At 39.5% G+C, this 23,363-nt stretch overlaps 1 protein-coding gene across 2 annotated transcripts in view; it reads right to left on the bottom strand.

Annotated features, from left to right (window-relative positions):
* LOC145737508 (uncharacterized) overlaps positions 1 to 20,588 on the bottom strand; it is a 58,571-nt gene extending 37,983 nt beyond the window's left edge. The window contains exon 1 of one of the 2 annotated variants that reach the window (XM_081992213.1): positions 20,027 to 20,588. The gene's annotated coding sequence lies outside the window, so the exon portion shown is untranslated. The remainder of the gene's footprint in view (positions 1 to 20,026) is intronic. The other variant, XM_081992212.1, reaches the window with a different exon arrangement.
* Between the last annotated feature and the right edge of the window lie 2,775 nt (positions 20,589 to 23,363).

Genomic DNA, 23,363 nt, shown 5'->3' with positions numbered 1-23,363 from the left:
CCCTGACTGTACCGAATTTTTTAGTGTTTTTCTATGTCGTTGGATAGGAAATTTAATGGGGATTCCAAAAATGTGCTTAAAAACCCGATTCGGGCACTCTAAATGGGTTTTACGTGCGATTTTCTCACTGACTGTACTTTGAAACTGGGTTTCTTGACAGTTTAAAATTTGACACCGTTTTTCTCCCTGACTGTACCGAATTTTTTAGCGTTTTTCCATGTCATTGGATAGGAAATTTAATGAGGATTCCAAAAATGTACTTAAAAACATGATTTGCTCACTCTAAGTGGGTTTTTCGTGCGATTTTTTCACTGACTGTACTTTAAAACTGGGTTTCCTGACAGTTTAAACTATGACACCGTTTTTCTCCCTGACTGTACCGAATTTTTTAATATTTTTTTATGTCATTGGATAGGAAATTTAATGAGGATTCCAAAAATGTGCTTAAAAACGTGATTAGGTTACTCTAAGTGGGTTTTACGTGCGTTTTTCTCACTGACTGTACTTTAAAACTGGGTTTCCTGACAGTTTAAACTTTGACACAATTTTTCTATCTGATTGTACCTAATTTTTTAGTGTTTTTTTATGTCATTGGATAGAAAATTTAATGGGGATTCCAAAAATGTGCTTAAAAACCCGATTCGGGCTCTCTAAATGGGTTTTACTGGCGATTTTCTCACTGACTGTACTTTGAAACTGGGTTTCATGACAGTTTAAACTTTGACACCATTTTTCTCCCTGACTGTACCGAATTTTTGGTTATTTTTTTATGTCATTGGATAGTAAATTTAATGGGGATTCCAAAAATGTGCTTAAAAACGTGATTGGGTCACTCTAAGTGGGTTTTACGTGCGATTTTGTGCGGGAGAGTACAAATTTCCCATTAAAAGCGCATCAGATTAGTTTTTGGCAAATATCTCAAAAACGGTTAGAGTTACAAAAAAACTGAAAGAGAGCAAAAATGTTCGTAACAAACTGGTGAATCCAACCCTGTAAGTTTGAAGGTCAGTTTTTGCTCCCACTATACAGGGGGGGCAACAAAATTCTAACAATTTCCTTCTTTGGGCCACCCTGTATGAAGGTTACTAGATAGAATTTTTTCCTCAACACCACTGAAAAGAGGAGCTCAAAACGGTTTTTTTGAGTGGTTCAACCTTTCTGAACTCGCAAAAATAACCGAGTTACAGGGTGTCCAAATTTCAAACTACTGTTTTGCCAGAAAATTTCAAACTAATTGATAGGAAATAACTCGGAAACGGTGAGAGTTACGAAAAAATTGCAAGAGTGCAAAAATGTTGGGTTTCCCCCATTTTATGTGAAAAGTCAGTAAAATTCCAGTTTTCCCGAACGAGTCAATTAAAAATGGCGGTTTTATCGTGGAAAGTGACAGGAAAGCAGAGAAAAAAGCATTTTGGACCCATTTTTTTTATTTTTTTTTCGATTTTCGGTTAAATTAAACGCCCGAGCTGTCGCAGACGTGGAAATTGCCGCGAAAAACCCCAAAGAAACTGGAAAACACTCGGAATTTCCTTTTGTTGCCCTCAATAGCTCTTGTCTTAAGGAATAATCCCTTAAAAGTGATCGATTACCCCAATTTTGCCCTTTTTGGGCTAAAATGAGTTTGAATTAAATAATTAATTAGGCTCGGTGAGCTAAAAAAGGCATTTTTCTAAACGGAGTGGGGAAAAATGGTTTTTTGGTGGTTTTCCCTTAAGTTACAGGGTGGACACCAAAAGTAGTTTGCTTGATTTGCCCATAACTTTAGAACCAAAGGTCTGATCAAGCTGAAATTTGGTGTGCCTGTCTAAATTGGGGTGGTTTTATAGTGGCCGGAGCAAAAACCGCCCCCGGGGGCGGCAAGGGGTGGCAAAAAATTTTTTTTGCGACTTTTTCAACCGGCCTCTTGGAAGTGGAAGACTGAACCTTGAGAAGTCCTCACAGAAATTTAGACCTAAATCGGTTCGGTGGAACCGCCCCCAGGGGCGGTAAACGGTCTGAACCACTTACCACCCACAAGGACAGTCAGGGACAAAATCGCCTGTAAAACCTACTTAGAATCACCAAATCGTGTTTTTAAGCACATTTTTGGAATCCTCATTAAATTTCCTATCCAATGACATAGAAAAACACTAAAAAATTCAGTACAGTCAGAAAGAAAAGCGCTGTCAAAACTTAAACTTCCAGAAACGCACTTTTAAAATACAGTAAGTGACAAAATCGCCTGTAAAACCTACTTAGAATCACTTAATCACGTTTTTAAGTACATTTTTGGAATCCTCATTAAATTTCCTATCCAATAACCTAAAAAAACACTCAAAAATTCGGTACAGTTAGGTAGAAAAGCGCTGTCAAAATTTGAACTTCCAGAAACGCAGTTTAAAAGTACAGTAAGTTACAAAATCACCTGTAAAACCTACTTAGAATCACCGAATCACGTTTTTAAGCACATTTTTGGAATCCTCATTAAATTTCCTATCCAATAACCTAAAAAAACACTCAAAAATTCGGTACAGTTAGGTAGAAAAGCGCTGTCAAAATTTGAACTTCCAGAAACGCAGTTTAAAAGTACAGTAAGTTACAAAATCACCTGTAAAACCTACTTAGAATCACCGAATCACGTTTTTAAGCACATTTTTGGAATCCTCATTAAATTTCCTATCCAATAACCTAAAAAAAACACTCAAAAATTAGGTACAGTCAGGTAGAAAAGCGCTGTCAAAGTGACAAAGACAGTAAATCTCCTAAAAGTTGGTCTTCCAACTTTGATCACCCTGTAACTCGGTTATTTGATGAGCTACAGGGTGGTTTTTTTTACCGATTTGTAGCCCAGAAAGTGCTCTTTTGACCACCCTGTATAGTACCAGCTAAATTTGACACTAAAAACAAAATGGCGACGAAAGTGTCAAAGGCAGTAAATTTCATGAAATGAGTAAATTTTGATCACCCTGTAACTCGGTTATTTGACAAGCTACAGGGTGGTTTTTTTTACCGATTTGTAGCCTGAAAAGTGCTCTTTTGACCACCCTGTAGAGTTCCAACTAAATTTGACAGTAAAAACAAAATGGCGTCTAAAATGACAGACAGTAAATTCCCAAAAAATTAGTTAATTTTGATCACCCTGTAACTCGGTTATTTGATGAGCTACAGGGTGGTTTTTTTTACCGATTTGTAGCCTGAAAAGTGCTCTTTTGACCACCCTGTATAGTACCAACTAAATTTGACAGTAAAAACAAAATGGCGTCTAAAATGACAGACAGTAAATTCCCAAAAAATTAGTTAATTTTGATCACCCTGTAACTCGGTTATTTGATGAACTACAGGGTGGTTTTTTTTACCGATTTGTAGCCCAGAAAGTGCTCTTTTGACCACCCTGTACAGTACCAACTAAATTTGACAGTAAAAACAAAATGGCGACGAAAGTGTCAAAGGCAGTAAATGTCAAAAAATTAGTCAATTTTGATCACCCTGTAACTCGGTTATTTGATGAGCTACAGGGTGGTTTTTTTTACCGATTTGTAGCCTAGAAAGTGCTCTTTTGACCACCCTGTACAGTGTCAACTAAATTTGACAGTAAAAACAAAATGGCGACGAAAGTGTCAAAGGCAGTAAATGTCAAAAAATTAGTCAATTTTGATCACCCTGTAACTCGGTTATTTGATGAGCTACAGGGTGGTTTTTTTTACCGATTTGTAGCCTGAAAAGTGCTCTTTTGACCACCCTGTACAGTACCAACTAAATTTGACAGTAAAAACAAAATGGCGACGAAAGTGACAAAGGCAGTAAACTTCAAAAAATGAGTCAATTTTGATCACCCTGTAACTCGGTTATTTGATGAGCTACAGGGTGGTTTTTTTTACCGATTTGTAGCCTAGAAAGTGCTCTTTTGACCACCCTGTACAGTGTCAACTAAATTTGACAGTAAAAACAAAATGGCGACGAAAGTGTCAAAGGCAGTAAATGTCAAAAAATTAGTAAATTTTGATCACCCTGTAACTCGGTTATTTAATGAGCTACAGGGTGGTTTTTTTTACCGATTTGTAGCCTGAAAAGTGCTCTTTTGACCACCCTGTACAGTACCAACTAAATTTGACAGTAAAAACAAAATGGCGTCTAAAATGACAGACAGTAAATTCCCAAAAAATTAGTCAATTTTGATCACCCTGTAACTCGGTTATTTGATGAGCTACAAGGTGGTTCTTTTTACCGATTCGTAGCCCAGAAAGTGCTCTTTTGACCACTCTGTAAAGTACCAACTAAATTTGACAGTAAAAACAAAATGGCGTCGAAAGTGACAAAGGCAGTAAATTTCATGAAATTAGTAAATTTTGATCACCCTGTAACTCGGTTATTTGATGAGCTACAGGGTGTTTTTTTTTACCGATTTGTAGCCTGAAAAGTGCTCTTTTGACCACCCTGTACAGCACCATCTAAATTTGACAGTAAAAACAAAATGGCGTCTAAAATGACAGACAGTAAATTCCCAAAAAATTAGTCAATTTTGATCACCCTGTAACTCGGTTATTTGATGAGCTACAGGGTGGTTCTTTTTACCGATTTGTAACCTGAAAAGTGCTCTTTTGACCAATTTGTACAGTACCATATAAATTTGACAGTAAAAACAAAATGGCGTCGAAAGTGACAAAGGCAGTAAATGTCAAAAAATTAGTCAATTTTGATCACCCTGTAACTCGGTTATTTGATGAGCTACAGGGTGGTTCTTTTTACCGATTTGTAGCCTGAAAAGTGCTCTTTCGACCACCCTGTAAGCTCTCCAAAAATTTTTCTTGTACAACTTAGTGTAAGGGGTTGAAAACCACCCTTTTTTCCCCTTCCTTCCAGCCAACCAATTTTTAGTGCACAGCGCCCTCTTTGGGGGAAATTTTCAACTCCCTCCCCTTCCCCAGGAAGGGAAAGTAGTATCGATTCACTGGAAAGGCAGTTTTGTCCCTTAAATTGCCCAGGAAAATCAATAATTCCTTCCCCATTAATGATTTTCCTCAGGAAAATCAATGGAAGGGAAAATATTGATTTTTTTTTCATTTTCCAAGTGATTTTTTGGGTAATTTGAGTGTTTTCAGGGTAAATAAGCCAGAAAACACCGAAAAAACGACACAAAACAGACCGTTTCGGTCGAATTGAAGCGGTAAAATCATAATAATTCCCCCCACATCTGGCCTATACCATAAACGTTAAAAAAACAAATTTTAATAACCGAAAGAGCAGATGTTTCTTCGTGTTTCTTAGTAAAATACACAAAACAGCCTGAAAACAACCAGAAACAGTGAAAAAAACCAGAAAAAAACCATCAAAATGGCCCCAAAATGGCCTAAAAAACCATCACCCCCCCTCAAAGGGGGTGAGGGGAGGGTGAATATTGGATAAGGGTGTGAAAACATCTGCCTGAGTGGTTTTGATGCCCAGATTCGATTTCTGCGACCCTAGAAACCCTAAATTCAACGATTTGTAAGGTTATGTGGGACACAATGGGGCCAGAACAAACGGAATGGTCAAAATGGGTTTTTTCGCCCATCTGCAGCGACGTATTGAAAAAATTCTCCTGAAGAGGGTTTGTAGCGGATTTGCTTCGTTTTTGGGTCGGTTACTCGGTACACCCTGTAGTATTTAGGGGAATTTTTTCGAACATTTTGGCTGTCAAACAAGGGAGTTACAGGGTGAAACGTGTTTAGAGCGTTGCAAACTTACTTGTTACCTTTTGACCGCCCGTAACTCGGTTATTTTGACAGGTACGGCAAAATGTCACTTTACTAAATTTGTAGCCCGGAGTGTCCTCTATAAACTGTCACATGACAGGAAAATCCTTAAAGTGTCAAATAAGCGAGTTATTCCACGTCAAAGCCCTTAAAGCACGAATTTGTGTCAAAAATTCACTTTCGGTCACTTTGACAGCCCGTAACTCGGTTATTTTGACAGTTACGGCAAAATGTAACTTTACTAAATTTGTAGCCCAGAGTGTTCTCTATAAACTGTCAAATGACAGGAAAATCCTAAAAGTGTCAAATAAGTGAGTTATTCCACGTCAAAGCCTTCAACGCACTAATTTGTGTCAAAAATTCACTTTTCGTCAATTTGACAGCCCGTAACTCGGTTATTTTGACAGTTACGACAAAATGTCACTTTACTAAATTTGTAGCCCGGAGTGTCCTCTCTAAACTGTCAAATGACAGGAAAATCCTAAAAGTGTCAAATAAGTGAGTTATTCCACGTCAAAGCCTTTAACGCACTAATTTGTGTCAAAAATTAACTTTCCGGTCATTTTGACAGCCCGTAACTCGGTTATTTTGACAGTTACGGCAAAGTGTCACATAACTAAATTTGTAGCCCGGAAAGTACTCTATAAACTGTCAAATAACAGAAAAATCGTAAAAGTGTCAAATAAGCGAGTTATTCCACGTCAAAGCCCTTAAAGCACGAATTTGTGTCAAAAATTCACTTTCGGTCATTTTGACAGCCCGTAACTCGGTTATTTTGACAGTTACGGCAAAATCTCACTTCACTAAATTTGTAGCCCGGAGTGTCCTCTTTAAACTGTCAAATGACAGGAAAATCCTAAAAGTGTCAAATAAGCGAGTTATTCCACGTCTAAGCTTTTAAAGCACGAATTTGTGTCAAAAATTCACTTTCCGGTCATTTTGACAGCCCGTAACTCGGTTATTTTGACAGTTACGGCAAAATGTCACTTCACTAAATTTGTAGCCCGGTGTGTCCTCTATAAATTGTCAAATGACAGGAAAATCGTAAAAGTGTCAAATAAGTGAGTTATTCCACGTCAAATCCTGCAATGCACTCATTTCGTCATTTTGACAGCCCGTAACTCGGTTATTTTGACAGTTACGGCAAAGTGTCATATAACTAAATTTGTAGCGCGGAGTGTCCTCTATAAACTGTCAAATGACAGGAAAATCGAAAAAAGTGTCAAATAAGCGAGTTATTCCACGTCAAAGCCTTCAACGCACTAATTTGTGTCAAAAATTCACTTTCCGTCACTTTGACAGCCCGTAACTCGGTTATTTTGACAGTTACGACGAAACGTCACATAACTAAATTTGTAGCCCAGAGTGTCCTCTATAAACTGTCAAATGACAGGAAAATCGTAAAAGTGTCAAATAAGTGAGTTATGTACGATCAAAAGATGACTGAACTTTTGTTTTTGAGTCCTGGAAACACCAACTTGGATTTCTAGTCATTACGGCCCTGTTTTTCCAGATATTTTAGTGAAATTTTTTTTGTATACAGGGCAGGCCTAAGGCTTGCTACAAGAAAAAAATCACGTTTCTAAGTTGAGTAGTTTTTGAGAAAATAATTTTCAAACTTCACTTTCCTCAAAACTTCAGTTTCAGTCCACCAATTTGGTTTTTCCCTCGTTACGGCCCTGTTTTTGCAGATATTTTAGTGAAATTTTTTCTGGACACAGGGCAGGCTTTAGGATGTAAACCCAACTGACATTTTCTTCAAAAAAAAAATTATTTAATTTACTAGAAACGGTTGAATTCCATTGTTTGTGTTAAATGGCTTCCAACGTAAACAAACTGGGATACGGCGTGGGAATATTTGGATTTGATTGCTCGTAGACTAAATTTGTCGTAAATTCACTGAAAAGCTGAAAAAAAACGCTTTTTAACGCAGTTTTTACAGGTTGACAGGGAAATTTGCCCGATTTCCTAAAGTAAGTGGTGTCCTGGAACGGCAAAATCGTCATAACTCACAGTCTAAACGACCTAAATTGTTGATTTTTGCTGGAGCGGTAGCTCAGACTGTGAGGAAAGTGCAGAAAAAAAATCAGCTCGATCCGACTTAGCACAGGGCCGTAGCAGCCCTGGAAAGTTGAGAAAAACTGATAAACTTAAAAAACACTGTCCGGGAACGGCAAAATCGTCATAACTCACAGTCTAAACGACCTAAATTGTTGATTTTTGCTGGAGTGGTAGCTCAGACTGTGGGGAAGGTGCAGAAAAAAAATCAGCTTGATCCGACTTAGTACAGGGCCGTAGCAGCCCTGGAAAGTTGAGGGAAACTGATAAACTCAAAAAACACTGTCCTGGAACGGCAAAATCGTCATAACTCACAGTCTAAACGACCTAAATTGTTGATTTTTGCTGGAGCGGTAGCTCAGACTGTGAGGAAAGTGCAGAAAAAAAATCAGCTCGATCCGACTTAGTACAGGGCCGTAGCAGCCCTGGAAAGTTGAGAAAAACTGATAAACTTAAAAAACACTGTCCGGGAACGGCAAAATCGTCATAACTCACAGTCTAAACGACCTAAATTGTTGATTTTTGCTGGAGTGGTAGCTCAGACTGTGGGGAAGGTGCAGAAAAAAAATCAGCTTGATCCGACTTAGTACAGGGCCGTAGCAGCCCTGGAAAGTTGAGGGAAACTGATAAACTCAAAAAACACTGTCCTGGAACGGCAAAATCGTCATAACTCACAGTCTAAACGACCTAAATTGTTGATTTTTGCTGGAGCGGTAGCTCAGACTGTGAGGAAAGTGCAGAAAAAAAATCAGCTCGATCCGACTTAGTACAGGGCCGTAGCAGCCCTGGAAAGTTGAGAAAAACTGATAAACTTAAAAAACACTGTCCGGGAACGGCAAAATCGTCATAACTCACAGTCTAAACGACCTAAATGGTTGATTTTTGCTGGAGTGGTAGCTCAGACTGTGAGGAAGGTGCAGAAAAAAAATCAGCTTGATCGTACTTAGTACAGGGCCGTAGCAGCCCTGGAAAGTTGAGAGAAACTGATAAACTCAAAAAACACTGTCCTGGAACGGCAAAATCGTCATAACTCACAGTCTAAACGACCTAAATTGTTGATTTTTGCTGGAGTGGTAGCTCAGACTGTGGGGAAGGTGCAGAAAAAAAATCAGCTTGATCCGACTTAGTACAGGGCCGTAGCAGCCCTGGAAAGTTGAGGGAAACTGATAAACTCAAAAAACACTGTCCTGGAACGGCAAAATCGTCATAACTCACAGTCTAAACGACCTAAATTGTTGATTTTTGCTGGAGTGGTAGCTCATACTGTGAGGAATGTGCAGAAAAAAAATCAGCTTGATCCGACTTAGTACAGGGCCGTAGCAGCCCTGGAAAGTTGAGGGAAACTGATAAACTCAAAAAACACTGTCCTGGAACGGCAAAATCGTCATAACTCACAGTCTAAACGACCTAAATTGTTGATTTTTGCTGGAGTGGTAGCTCATACTGTGAGGAATGTGCAGAAAAAAAATCAGCTTGATCCGACTTAGTACAGGGCCGTAGCAGCCCTGGAAAGTTGAGAGAAACTGATAAACTCAAAAAACACTGTCCTGGAACGGCAAAATCGTCATAACTCACAGTCTAAACGACCTAAATGGTTGATTTTTGCTGGAGTGGTAGCTCAGACTGTGAGGAATGTGCAGAAAAAAAATCAGCTCGATCCGACTTAGTACAGGGCCGTAGCAGCCCTGGAAACTTGAAAGAAACTGATAAACTCAAAAAACACTGTCCTGGAACGGCAAAATCGTCATAACTCACAGTCTAAACAACCTAAATTGTTGATTTTTGCTGGAGTGGTAGCTCAGACTGTGAGGATTGTGCAGAAAAAAAATCAGCTTGATCCGACTTAGTACAGGGCCGTAGCAGCCCTGGAAAGTTGAGAGAAACTGATAAACTCAAAAAACACTGTCCTGGAACGGCAAAATCGTCATAACTCACAGTCTAAACGACCTAAAATGTTGATTTTTGCTGGAGTGGTAGCTCAGACTGTAAGGATTGTGCAGAAAAAAAATCAGCTTGATCCGACTTAGTACAGGGCCGTAGCAGCCCTGGAAAGTTGAGAGAAACTGATAAACTCAAAAAACACTGTCCTGGAACGGCAAAAACGTCATAACTCACAGTCTAAACGACCTAAAATGTTGATTTTTGCTGGAGTGGTAGCTCAGACTGTGAGGAAAGTGCAGAAAAAAAATCAGGTCGATCCGACTTAGTACAGGGCCGTAGCAGCCCTGGAAATTTGAGAGAAACTGATAAACTCAAAAAACACTGTCCTGGAACGGCAAAAACGTCATAACTCACAGTCTAAACGACCTAAAATGTTGATTTTTGCTGGAGTGGTAGCTCAGACTGTGAGGAATGTGTAGGAAAAAAATCAGCTCGATCCGACTTAGTACAGGGCCGTAACAGCCCTGGAAAGTTGAGAGAAACTGATAAACTCAAAAAACACTGTCCTGGAACGGAAAAATCGTCATAACTCACAGTCTAAACGACCTAAATTGTTGATTTTTGCTGGAGTGGTAGCTCAGACTGTGAGGAATGTGTAGAAAAAAAATCAGGCCGATCGGACTTAGTACAGGGCCGTAGCAGCCCTGGAAAGTTGAGAGAAACTGATAAACTCAAAAAACACTGTCCTGGAACGGCAAAAACGTCATAACTCACAGTCTAAACGACCTAAAATATTGATTTTTGCTGGAGTGGTAGCTTAGACTGTGAGGAAAGTGCAGAAAAAAAATCAGCTCGATCCGACTTAGTACAGGGCCGTAGCAGCCCTGGAAAGTTGAGAAAAACTGATAAACTCAAAAAACACTGTCCTGGAACGGCAAAATCGTCATAACTCACAGTCTAAACGTTGGAGAAAGTTGATTTTTGGTGTCAAGTTAGCTTAGACTGTACGGTATATTTGGTAAAAAAATCAGGTCTCTAGTTAACTCGGTTCTCTAATTTCTTCTACCGTTTCCGAGATATTTTTGGACAAAAAAAAAAAAAAAAAAAAAAAGTTTTAAAAAACTAGCTTTTTTCAATTTTTAACCTCAAAAATGAATTCCCCGACCCCGATTTAGTCGAAAACGACCTACAACTCAAAAAATACCCAAAAATTAGTCCAAAACATGATAAATGTTGAGGCAACATGATAAATTAATGTTTACTCAAGTAAATTTCGGTTTAAATGCACTGAAACTGGTTTAAACACGATTCCTACCAATTCCTACATGATTCAAGTGTTTTACTGAAGTTTTGTAATGTTTCAACATGATAAATGTTGCCTTTCAACCGGATAAATTATCATGTTTACTTAGAAAAACAGGTTTGGTGCACCCACTGGGTTTTTGCCCTGTAACTCCTTAAGGAGACCCTTAAGGGCCAAAACCCTTTAAAACAATCTTGTAGAGAATTAAATTTCCTACAACTTCCTTTCTTTACGCTTTTTTTGTATCTTTTTAAATAACGGAGCTACGCTCCGTCAAAATGAAGTTGGTCTTACAAAACCACTTTGGTGCACCCAGTCACTTTTTGCCCTGTAACTCCTTAAGGAGACCCTTAAAAGCAAAAGTCCCTTAATACAATCTTGTAGAGAATTAAATTTCCTACAACTTCCTTTATTTACGCTTTTTTTGTATCTCCTTAAATGACGGAGCTGCGCTCCGTCAAAATGGAGTTAGTTGGGAAAAATCAGTTTTGTGACATTTTTAAGGAATTTCCTCTACCTGAGTCGGTTTAAAGGGATATTTAATGGTTTCAATTGCGTAATTTACTACAAAAAAGCCCATTTGTTATGAATGGTAGTGGATAGCGAAAACCCTAAATCACCCCCTCACTTCCCTTGAAAAAGGTGCCAAAAAATCTACCTGCGATCTTTGGGTACCAAATTTCAGGGGTTACGTTTGTTTGGGGGCAATTTTGATACAGAGCGATCAAAAGAGGACACTTTGGGCTACAAAACGGTAAAAAATGCAACCCTGTAACTCTAGAAATAACCGAGTTATGGGCGATCAAAGTGGATCAAGTTTTCCGACACTTACGCAGTGACTCTCGTTTGGTTTTTGGTTGGTTTTTCGGTAAAACGGACTGTACCGTTGAATTCCCCGTCCCCGAATTAGCCGAAAATGACCCGTCACTTAGTTGTTTACGTCAAATTTCAGATTTGCCGCAAGGGTGACCCTACGGCAGAACCCTACGGCAAATTAGAGGACCCCTACGGCAAAATTGCGGCAAAATGCAAACTTTTTGATAAACGCACGAGTGAGGGGTGGTTTTTTACTAAATCGGGGACGGGGAATTTAATGGTCTGGTCCGTTTTAGCGTATCTGCTACGCAAGTCTAGTTTTTTCCCAGTTTTCCGGCCTGGGTAAGAGATAGCGCCAATCTGACAGCGGGAATGAATTCCCCGACCCCAAATTAGTCAAAAACGAGTGGTCACTCAATATAGTTAGTTTGACAACGTGAAAATGACCCTACGGCAAATTAGAGGACCCCTACGGCAAAATTGCGGCAAATTGCAAATTTTCCAATAAAAGCTCGAGTGAGGGGTGGTTTTTTACTAAATCGGGGACGGGGAATTCAATGGTGCAGTCCATTTTTGCGTATCTGCTACGCAAGTCTAGTTTTTGTCCAGATAAACTCAAAAACACTGTCCTGGAACGGCAAAATCGTCATAACTCACGTTCTAAACGCCTTAGAAGGTTGATTTTTGGTGTCAACGTAGCTTAGACTGGGCAGAGTGTTTGGTAAAAAAATCAAGTCTCTAGGACTTAAGGCAGGGCCGTATCAGGCCTGGAAAGTTGAGAAAAACTGATAAACTCAGAAACACTGTCCTGGAACGGCAAAAACGTCATAACTCACATTCTAAACCACGTAGAATGTTGATTTTTGGTGTCAAGGTAGCTTAGACTGTGCAGAGTGTTTGGTAAAAAAATCAAATCTCTAGGACTTAAGGCAGGGGCGTAGAAAAACAAAAACTGAACTAGAACCAAGCAGGCTAATTACAAAACCAAAAGGCCTCCGAATCGTCCTGACCTTGTTCCAATTAATACGGTCGGGAAGCAATTAGTCCTACGCATATCCCGATTCAGTGCACTCGACTAAAAAAACACCGAAAAAATGCATTTTCCCCATCAAACTAACCTGATTGGTTAGTCCGGGCGCATAACCCAAAAAAAACGATCAAAAAGTCGGTAAAAACGTGCGATTCACCCGAAATCGTTTAGAAAACAATAAAAGACCTGTTTACACTGAAAAAAATAGTTTTCTAACGGTAATTATTCGTTCAGGCAAAGCGGCAACACTCTGTATACCACCGGAAGCACGTTTCATTTGATTTGCATTGAAACGAGACGAATTTCAATCGAAATAACCGTTTCACAGCACAAATTTGGCTGCGAAAGCGTTTAGAATGTAAAGAGCATACGATACAGGGTGGACACAAAAAAAATCAACTTTCTACGACGTTTAGAATGTGAGTTATGACGTTTTTGCCGTTCCGGGACAGTGTTTTTTGAGTTTATCAGTTTTTCTCAACTTTCCAGGCCTGATACGACCCTGCCTTAAGTCCTACAGACTTGATTTTTTTACCAAACATACTGTACAGTCTAAGCTACCTTGAGACCAAAAATCAACCTTCTACGTGGTTTAGAATGTGAGTTATGACGTTTTTGCCGTTCCGGGACAGTGTTTTTTGAGTTTATCAGTTTTTCTCAACTTTCCAGGCCTGATACGACCCTGCCTTAAGTCCTACAGACTTGATTTTTTTACCAAACATACTGTACAGTCTAAGCTATGTTGACACCAAAAATCAACCTTCTAAGGAGTTTAGAACGTGAGTTATGACGTTTTTGCCGTTCCGGGACAGTGTTTTTTGAGTTTATCAGTTTCTCTCACGTTTCCAGGGCTTCTACGGCCCTGTACTAAGTCGGATCGAGCTGATTTTTTTTCTGCACAATCCTCACAGTTTGAGCTACCACTCCACCAAAAATCAACAATTTAGGTGGTTTAGACTGTGAGTTATGACAATTTTGCCGTTCCAGGACAGTGTTTTTTGAGTTTATCAGTTTTTTTCAAATTTCCAGGGCTGCTACGGCCCTGTGCTAAGTCGGATCAAGCTGATTTTTTTTATGCACGTTCCTCACAGTCTGAGCTACCACTCCACCAAAAATCATCATTTCAGGTCGTTTAGACTGTGAGTTATGACGTTTTTGCCATTCCAGGACAATGTTTTTTGAGTTTATCAGTTTTTCTCACGTTTCCAGGGCTGCTACGGCCCTGTACTAAGTCGGATCGAGCTGATTTTTTTTCTGCACTTTCCTCACAGTATGAGCTACCACTCCACCAAAAATCAATAATTCAGGTCGTTTAGACTGTGAGTTATGTCAATTTTGCCGTTCCAGGACAGTGTTTTTTGAGTTTATCAGTTTCTCTCACGTTTCCAGGGCTTCTACGGCCCTGTACTAAGTCGGATCAACCTGATTTTTTTTCTGAACATTCCTCACAGTCTGAGCTACCGCTCCACCAAAAATCAACAATTTAGGTGGTTTAGACTGTGAGTTATGACAATTTTGCCGTTCCAGGACAGTGTTTTTTGAGTTTATCAGTTTTTTTCAAATTTCCAGGGCTGCTACGGCCCTGTACTAAGTCGGATCGAGCTGATTTTTTTTCTGCACTTTCCTCACAGTATGAGCTACCACTCCACCAAAAATCAATAATTCAGGTCGTTTAGACTGTGAGTTATGTCAATTTTGCCGTTCCAGGACAGTGTTTTTTGAGTTTATCAGTTTCTCTCACGTTTCCAGGGCTTCTACGGCCCTGTACTAAGTCGGATCGAGCTGATTTTTTTTTCTGCACTTTCCTCACAGTCTGAACTACCACTCCACCAAAAATCAACGATTTAGGTCGTTTAGACTGTGAGTTATGACGATTTTGCCGTTCCAGGACAGTGTTTTTTGAGTTTATCAGTTTTTTTCAAATTTCCAGGGCTGCTACGGCCCTGTGCTAAGTCGGATCAAGCTGATTTTTTTTCTGCACGTTCCTCACAGTCTGAGCTACCACTCCACCAAAAATCAACAATTTTGGTCGTTTAGACTGTGAGTTATGACGATTTTGCCGTTCCAGGACAGTGTTTTTTGAGTATATCAGTTTTTCTCAACTTTCCAGGGCTGCTACGGCCCTGTACTAAGTCGGATCGAGTTGATTTTTTTTCTGCACCTTCCTCACAGTCTGAGCTACCACTCCAGCAAAAATCAACATTTTAGGTCGTTTAGACTGTGAGTTATGACGATTTTGCCGTTCCAGGACACCACTTACTTTAGAAAAAAGAACAAATCACACTCTCAACCACCAAAAACTGTAAAAATAAGTGATTTTTTCAACTTTTCAGATCAGTTTACACCTTCCACCATACAAAACAAATTTCCCATTGAACACTACAGGTAATTGGCCATAATTTGCCGCCATGTTGCCGGAAGTATTTAATCGGTTTCAACCTGCATCTGAGTGACATTAACTAATACATTTTGGGTAATTTGCAAATTGTTTTAAAGTGTTTTTTTGAATCATTTTGACTAATTTAGGGACGGGGAATTCATTCCCGTTTTCGGTTTTTTGCTATCTCTTTCACACGCCGAGAAATCTGGGTTTAATCATATTTTTTTAGGAGATACGTGAAAATGGACTGCACCATTAAATTCCCCGTCCCCGATTTAGTAAAAAACCACCCCTCACTCGAGATTATATCAGAAAGTTTGCATTTTGCCGCAATTTTGCCGTAGGGGTCCTCTAATTTGCCGTAGGGTCATTTTCACGCAGTCAAACTAACTATATTGAGTGACCACTCGTTTTCGACTAATTTGGGGTCGGGGAATTCATTCACGCTGTCAGATTGGTGCTATCTCTTACCCAGGTCGGAAAACTGGACAAAAACTAGACTTGCGTAGCAGATACGCAAAAACGGACTGCACCATTGAATTCCCCGTCCTCGATTTAGTAGAAAACCATCCCTCACTCGTGCTTTTATCAGAAAGTTTTCATTTTGCCGCAATTTTGCCGTAAGGGTCCTCCAATTTGCCGTAGGGTCATTTTGGCGCTGTCGAACAAAATATATTGAGTGACCACTCGTTTTCGACTAATTTGGGGCCGGGGAATTCATTCCCGCTGTCAGATTGGCGCTATCTCTTACCCAGGCCGGAAAACTGGACGAAAACTAGACTTGCGAAGCAGATAAGCAAAAACGGACAAGACCATTGAATTCCCCGTCCCCAAATTAGTAAAGAACCACCCCTCACTCGTGCGTTTATCAAAAAGTTTGCATTTTGCCGTAGGGGTTCTCTAATTTGCCGTAGGGTTCTGCCGTAGGGTCACCCTTGCGGCAAATCTGAAATTTGACGTAAACAACTAAGTGACGGGTCATTTTCGACTAATTCGGGGACGGGGAATTCAACGGTACAGTCCGTTTTACCGAAAAACCAACCAAAAACCAAACGAGAGTCACTGCGTAAGTGTCGGAAAACTTGATCCACTTTGATCGCCCATAACTCGGTTATTTCTAGAGTTACAGGGTTGCATTTTTTACCGTTTTGTAGCCCAAAGTGTCCTCTTTTGATCGCCCTGCATCAAAATTGCCCCTAAACAAATGTAAACCCTGAAATTTGGTTCCCAAAGATCGCAGGTAGATTTTTTGGTCCCTTTTCCAAGGGAGGTGAGGGGGTGATTTAGGGTTTTCGCTATCCACTACCATTCATAATAAAACGGCTTTTTTGTAGTAAATTTCGCAATTGAAACCATTAAACCAACTCAGGTAGAGGAAATTCCTTAAAAGTGTCTCAAAACTGATTTTTCTCAACTTACTCCATTTTGACGGAGCGCAGCTCCGTTATTTAAGGAGATACAAAAAAAGTGTAAATAAAGGAAGTTGTAGAAAATTTAATTCTCTAAAAGATTGTATTAAGGGACTTTTGCTTTTAAGGGCCTCCTTAAGGAGTTACACGGCAAAAAAGTGACTGGGTGCACCAAAGTGGTTTTTTTAAGACAACTCCATTTTGACGGAGCCCAGCTCCGTTATTTGAGGAGATACAAAAAAAGCGTAAATAAAGAAGTTGTAGGAAATTTAATTCTCTACAAGATTGTATTAAAGGGTTTTGGCCCTTAAGGGCCTCCTTAAGGAGTTACAGGGCAAAAACCCGTGGGTGCACCAAACCTGTTTTTCTAAGTAAACATGATAATTTATCCGGTTGAAAGGCAACATTTATCATGTTGAAACATTACAAAACTCCAGTAAAACACTTGAATCATGTAGGAATTGGTAGAAATCGTGTTTAAACCAGTTTCAGTGCATTTAAACCGAAATTTTCTTGAGTAAACATTAATTTATCATGTTGCCTCAACATTTATCATGTTTTGGACTAATTTTTGGGTATTTTACCGAGTTGTAGGTCGTTTTCGACTAAATCGGGGTCGGGGAATCCATTTTTGAGGTTAAAATTGGAAAATTTTGCGATTTTGACACCCAAAAACTAACTCCATTTTGACGCAGCGCAACTCCGTTATTTGAGGAGATACAAAAAAAGTGTATATAAAGGAAGTTGTAGGAAATTTAATTCTCTACAAGATTGTTTTAAGGGGTTTTTGCCCTTAAGGGCCTTCTTAAAGAGTTACACGGCAAAAAGTGACTCGGTGCACCAAAGTGGTTTTTTTAAGACACACTTCATTTTGACGGAGCGTAGCTCCGTTATTTAAGGAGATACAAAAAAAGTGTAAATAACGGAAGTTGTAGGAAATTTAATTCTCTACAAGATTGTATTAAAGGGTTTTGGCCCTTAAGGCTCTCCTTAAGGAGTTACAGGGCAAAAACCCGTGGGTGCACCAAAAATCCGGCTCGAAGGACCGTAAGTCTAGGACGCGGTGACACAAAATCTTAAATAACTCCGTTATTTCAAACTTTTACTAAAAATTTGTAATTAGAAAATTTGTAGGGGACGGTCAGGGCTGTTAAATGACGTTTGAACGACCGCGGTAGGTTGACCGGTAAGGCCGCTAGAGGGCGCCAAAGTTGCTCCAAACAATATCTGCAAAACGGTGAGAGATATCGACTTGAAATTATCAGGTTAGGTAGAGCAAGACTAGACGCACCTTTTACTTTCTGTGAGTTTTGGCCGTAAAACCAATAATTTGGCTAGGAAAATTAAAAAAACAAATCACCCGGTTCGAAGGACCATAAGTTCAGGACGCAAAATCGTCAATAACTCCGTTATTTCTCAATTTCACGAAAAATGCGTTATTAAGGAATTTGTAGGGGACAGTCAGGGCTGTTAAATGACGTTTGAACAACCGCGATAGGTTGACCGGTAAGGCCGCTAGAGGGCGCCAAAGTCAGTCCAAGACACCAAGATACATTTTTGCCCATCACAGCCTTGGTATTGCACCGATTTGAATGAAATTTCCACTGGACATTGACAGATCGTAATCGAAACGTCATTGACTGACAGATGACGGTGTTCAAAGGTCACGTGAGCTTTTTTTTTTGATTTTCAAGGTCATGCAAGGTTTTTAAGTTTGAAGAGCAAAAATGACAGTTTCAAAGGACAGCCTGGGATAAAATCGTCCGTAAAACCCACTTAGAGTGCCCGAATCGCATTTTTAAGCACATTTTTGGAATCCTCATTAAATTTCCTATCCAATAACCGGAAAAAAACACTAAAAAATCGAGTACAGTCTGGGAGAAAAACGCTGTCAAAGTTTGAAGTGCAAAAATGACAATTTAAAGAACAGTCTGGTAGAAAATCGTACGTAAAACCCACTTAGAGTGTCCGAATCAGGTTTTTAAGCACATTTTTGGAATCCTCATTAAATTTTCTATCTAATAACCAGAAAAAACACTAAAAAATCGGGTACAGTCTGGGAGAAAATCGCTGTCAAAGTTTGAAGTGCAAGAATGACAATTTAAAGGACAGTCTGGGATAAAATCGTCCGCAAAACCCACTTAGAGTGCCCGAATCGCGTTTTTAAGCACATTTTTGGAATCCTCATTAAATTTTCTATCCAATAACCAGAAAAAACACTAAAAAATCGGGTACAGTCTGGGAGAAAAACGCTGTCAAAGTTTGAAGTGCAAAAATGACAATTTAAAGAACAGTCTGGTAGAAAATCGTACGTAAAACCCACTTAGAGTGTCCGAATCAGGTTTTTAAGCACATTTTTGGAATCCTCATTAAATTTTCTATCTAATAACCAGAAAAAACACTAAAAAATCGGGTACAGTCTGGGAGAAAATCGCTGTCAAAGTTTGAAGTGCAAGAATGACAATTTAAAGGACAGTCTGGGATAAAATCGTCCGCAAAACCCACTTAGAGTGCCCGAATCGCGTTTTTAAGCACATTTTTGGAATCCTCATTAAATTTTCTATCCAATAACCAGAAAAAACACTAAAAAATCGGGTACAGTCTGGGAGAAAATCGCTGTCAAAGTTTGAAGTGCAAGAATGACAATTTAAAGGACAGTCTGGTAGAAAATCGTCCGTAAAACCCACTTAGAGTGTCCGAATTGCATTTTTAAGCACATTTTTGGAATCCTCATTAAATTTCCTATCCAATAACCAGAAAAAAACACGAAAAAATCGAGTACAGTCTGGGAGAAAATCGCTGTCAAAGTTTGAAGTGCAAAAATGACAATTTAAAAGACAGTCTGGGATAAAATCTTCCGTAAAACCCACTTAGAGTGTCCGAATCGAGTTTTTAAGCACATTTTTGGAATCCTCATTAAATTTCCTATCCAATAACCAGAAAAAACACTAAAAAATCGAGTACAGTCTGGTTGAAAATTGCTGTCAAAGTTTGAAGTGCAAGAATGACAATTTAAAGAACAGTCTGGAATAAAATCGTTTGTAAAACCCACTTAGAGTGCCCGAATCGCATTTTTAAGCACATTTTTGGAATCCTCATTAAATTTCCTATCCAATAACCGGAAAAAAACATTAAAAAATCGAGTACAGTCTGGGAGAAAAACGCTGTCAAAGTTTGAAGTGCAAGAATGACAATTTAAAGGACAGTCTGCTACAAAATCGTTTGTAAAACCCACTTAGAGTGCCCGAATCGCATTTTTAAGCACATTTTTGGAATCCTCACTAAATTTCCTATCTAATGACATGAAAAAACACTAAAAAATCGGGTACAGTCTGGGAGAAAATCGCTGTCAAAGTGAGTAATCCTCTAAAAGTTTTATTTTGGCCGCTAAAATTGGAAAATTGACACCAAAAAACGGTTAAAAATTAAGAAACTAACCTAAAAAATCGCCAGGGCAGAAACAGCTGACTTACCGCCTTGTTCCCGTTAATCCTGCGGGTGGTAAGTGACAGTTTACGGCCCGATCACGTGGTTTTTCACTAAAGCACCGTTCACACTCAACTTACGGCCCGCCAATACTGATCAGTGTGTACGGGGCCTTAGCGTTCGTGGCCCGCTCGATGCCGCAACGTTGCGCACCAGCTGGGGGCGCACTCTTCTGTTTACTTTCCTTCGGGCGGCTGATGATGGCGGCGTTTACGAAACTGTTGATTCATGCCAGAAAAATTTAAATTTTTTTTTTTTGAAAATTAATTCCTCCCAAACTAGTTGGGTTAGGAAGCTGAAATTTTTACCGTAACTTCCTCCAACCTTTGCGAATATTTGGTAAAAATTTCACTGAAATCCCTCGGGAAACAGGGCCGTACCGGCCCCAAGTGTGAACCAACGCCCCAAGGGCCCAGAAGACAGTCCGGGCAACCGGTAACTTTGACGCCCCCTAGCGGCCAAACGCCTCAACTTAAACCACTCCAGTCAACGTCACGTGACAGCCCAGTTCATTACCTGTCAAATAATTTTTTAGATAAACTTTCAAATAACCGAGTTACAGGCGATTGAAACCAACCAAGCAAACTACCAGACGTGCTCTCGGAATTTTTGCGATTACGGCCCTGTTTTTCAAAATATTTTAATGAAATTTTTTTGGTACATTCTGGAATCATCCTGCTAGCTCCCGTAAAAATTTCATTCGCTTGTCTAGTACAGGGCAGGAGTTGGAAATTTTTAAAATTTCACTCATTTTAGCTGAAAAACCACTTAGTGGAGCTACAGTCACGTTTTCGCTCATAACTCCTCGAAGAGGAGAGGGAGAGTTTTGAAATTCGGTCACGTGACTCTACGGCCCTTCGCGGAACTTTTCGCAAGTTAGACAATTTTCGATGCGACGCACCGTTTTTGAGATATTAAGGCCCAAACTCCGTAAACCTCCCCACGTTGGTGGAAGCAGTCGCGCAGGCACATTTCGCGCTAAAACTCCCCAATTTTGCGTGGTTTTGACAGTTGACAGTCTTGATAGATGACAGTGGACGTTGACAGGTGTCAAAATTGACAATTCTGACAGTTTGACAGTAAAAATGACGATTTTGACAGCCTAAACTAACAAAGCAGTGGCACAGAACAAAGCAAAGTGAAATTTCCTGATTTAGTTCGATTTTGACGTTTGACAGGTGACAGTGGACGTTGACAGATGTCAAAATTGACAATTCTGACAGTTTGACAGGAAAAATGACCGTTTTGACAGCCCAAACTAACTAAACACACGTACAGAACATTTCGGAGAGAAATTTCCTGATTTTATTCCTTTTTGACGTTTGACAGCTTTGACACTGTCAAAATGGGCAATTTTGACTTTTGACAGATGACAGTCGACGTTGACAGTTGTCAAAATTGACAATTCTGACAGTATGACGTTCAAAATAACGATTTTGACAGCCTAAACTAACAAACCAGTGGCACAGAACAATTTGAAGTGAAATTCCCTGATTTTGTTCGATTTTGACGTATGACAGGTGACAGTGGACGTTGACAGATGTCAAAATTGACAATTCTGACAGTTTGACAGGAAAAATGACCCTTTTGACAGCCCAAACTAACTAAACACACGTACAGAACATTTCGGAGAGAAATTTCCTGATTTTATTCCTTTTTGACGTTTGACAGCTTTGACACTGTCAAAATGGGCAATTTTGACTTTTGACAGATGACAGTCGACGTTGACAGATGTCAAAATTGACAATTCTGACAGTTTGACGTTAAAAATGACGATTTTGACAGCCTAAACTAACAAACCAGTGGCACAGAACAATTTGAAGTGAAATTCCCTGATTTTGTTCGATTTTGACGTTTGACAGATGACAGTTGACGTTGACATGTGTCAAAATTGACAGTTCTGACAGTTTGACAGGAAAAATGACGATTTTGACAGCCTAAACTAGCAAAGCAGTGGCGCAGAACAATTTGAAGTGAAATTTTCTGGTTTTTTTTCGATTTTGACATTTGACAGCTTTGACACTGTCATTTCTGACAGGAAAATTGACATTTGAGAACTGTCAAAAGACACTGACATTTCTGACAGAAAAAATTGACATTTCCGAACTGTCAAAAACCAAAATGGCCGCCTGAAGCAGTTACACTGATTGTTCAATTGATTCAATGCTTTGCCACAACATCCATCCAGTTTGACAGACAAAATGGTCAATTTTGACGTTTGACAGGTGACAGTTGACAATGACAGTTGTCAAAATTGACAATTCTGACAGTTTGACGTTCAAAATGACCGTTTTGACAGCCCAAACTTACTAAGCAATCGTACAGAACATTTCGGATTGAAATGTCCTGATTTTGTTAGATTTTGACGTTTGACAGCTTTGACGCTGTCATTTCTGACAGGAAAATTGACATTTGACAACTGTCAAAAATCAAAATGGCCGCCTGAAGCAGTTACACTAACTAAACTTAGGGACATACAGGGTGAAACATCAAAAGAGGGACAAAAAGTGCTCACTTCACTTTGACAGGTCATAACTTTGGTTGTATGTGAGCTACAGGGTGGATTTTTTTACCAAAATGTAGCCAAAAGAATGCTTTATTTGACCACCCTGTACAGCTTGTCCGGAAAAATTTGTAGTGACAGCGCCAGAGGGAGAAACGTCAAAGTGACACTAAGTCAAAACCAAAAAAAACACTGTCTAGTTTGACAGGTCATAACTTTGGTTGTGTGACAGCTACAGGGTGGATTTTTTTATCAAAATGTAGCTAAAACAATGCTTTACTAGACCACCCTGTACAGCTTGCCCGGAAAAATTTGTAGTGACAGCGCCAGAGGGAGAAACGTCAAAGTGACACTAAGCCAAAACCATGACAAGCACTGTCTAGTTTGACAGGTCATAACTTTGGTTGTGTGTGAGCTACAGGGTGGATTTTTTTACCAAAATGTAGCTAAAAGAATGCTTTACTAGACCACCCTGTAGAGCTTGTCCGGAAAAATTTGTAGTGATAGCGCCAAGGGGAGAAACGTCAAAGTGACACTAAGTCAAAACCAAAAAAAAACACTGTCTAGTTTGACAGGTCATAACTTTCGTTGTGTAAGAGCTACAGGGTGGATTTTTTTACTAAAATGTAGCTAAAAGTACGCAAATTATCGTATTTTAGCCGACCATCCATTCTGCGAAGCAGAAACGATAATAATCGCGTGCGGAAAGCTGAATTAACAACGATAAAAGGGATGGCACACGAGGGGGTCGTTTCACCCCTTTCCGCCACGTTCACCCTGTATATG

Source organism: Ips typographus, linkage group LG14 (genome assembly GCF_016097725.1).
Source record: "Ips typographus isolate SLU linkage group LG14, UJ_Ityp_2.0, whole genome shotgun sequence".
NCBI lineage: Eukaryota > Metazoa > Arthropoda > Insecta > Coleoptera > Curculionidae > Ips > Ips typographus.
The sequence above is the reverse complement of the archived record's forward strand: the minus strand, read 5'-3'. Positions and strand labels throughout refer to the sequence as shown.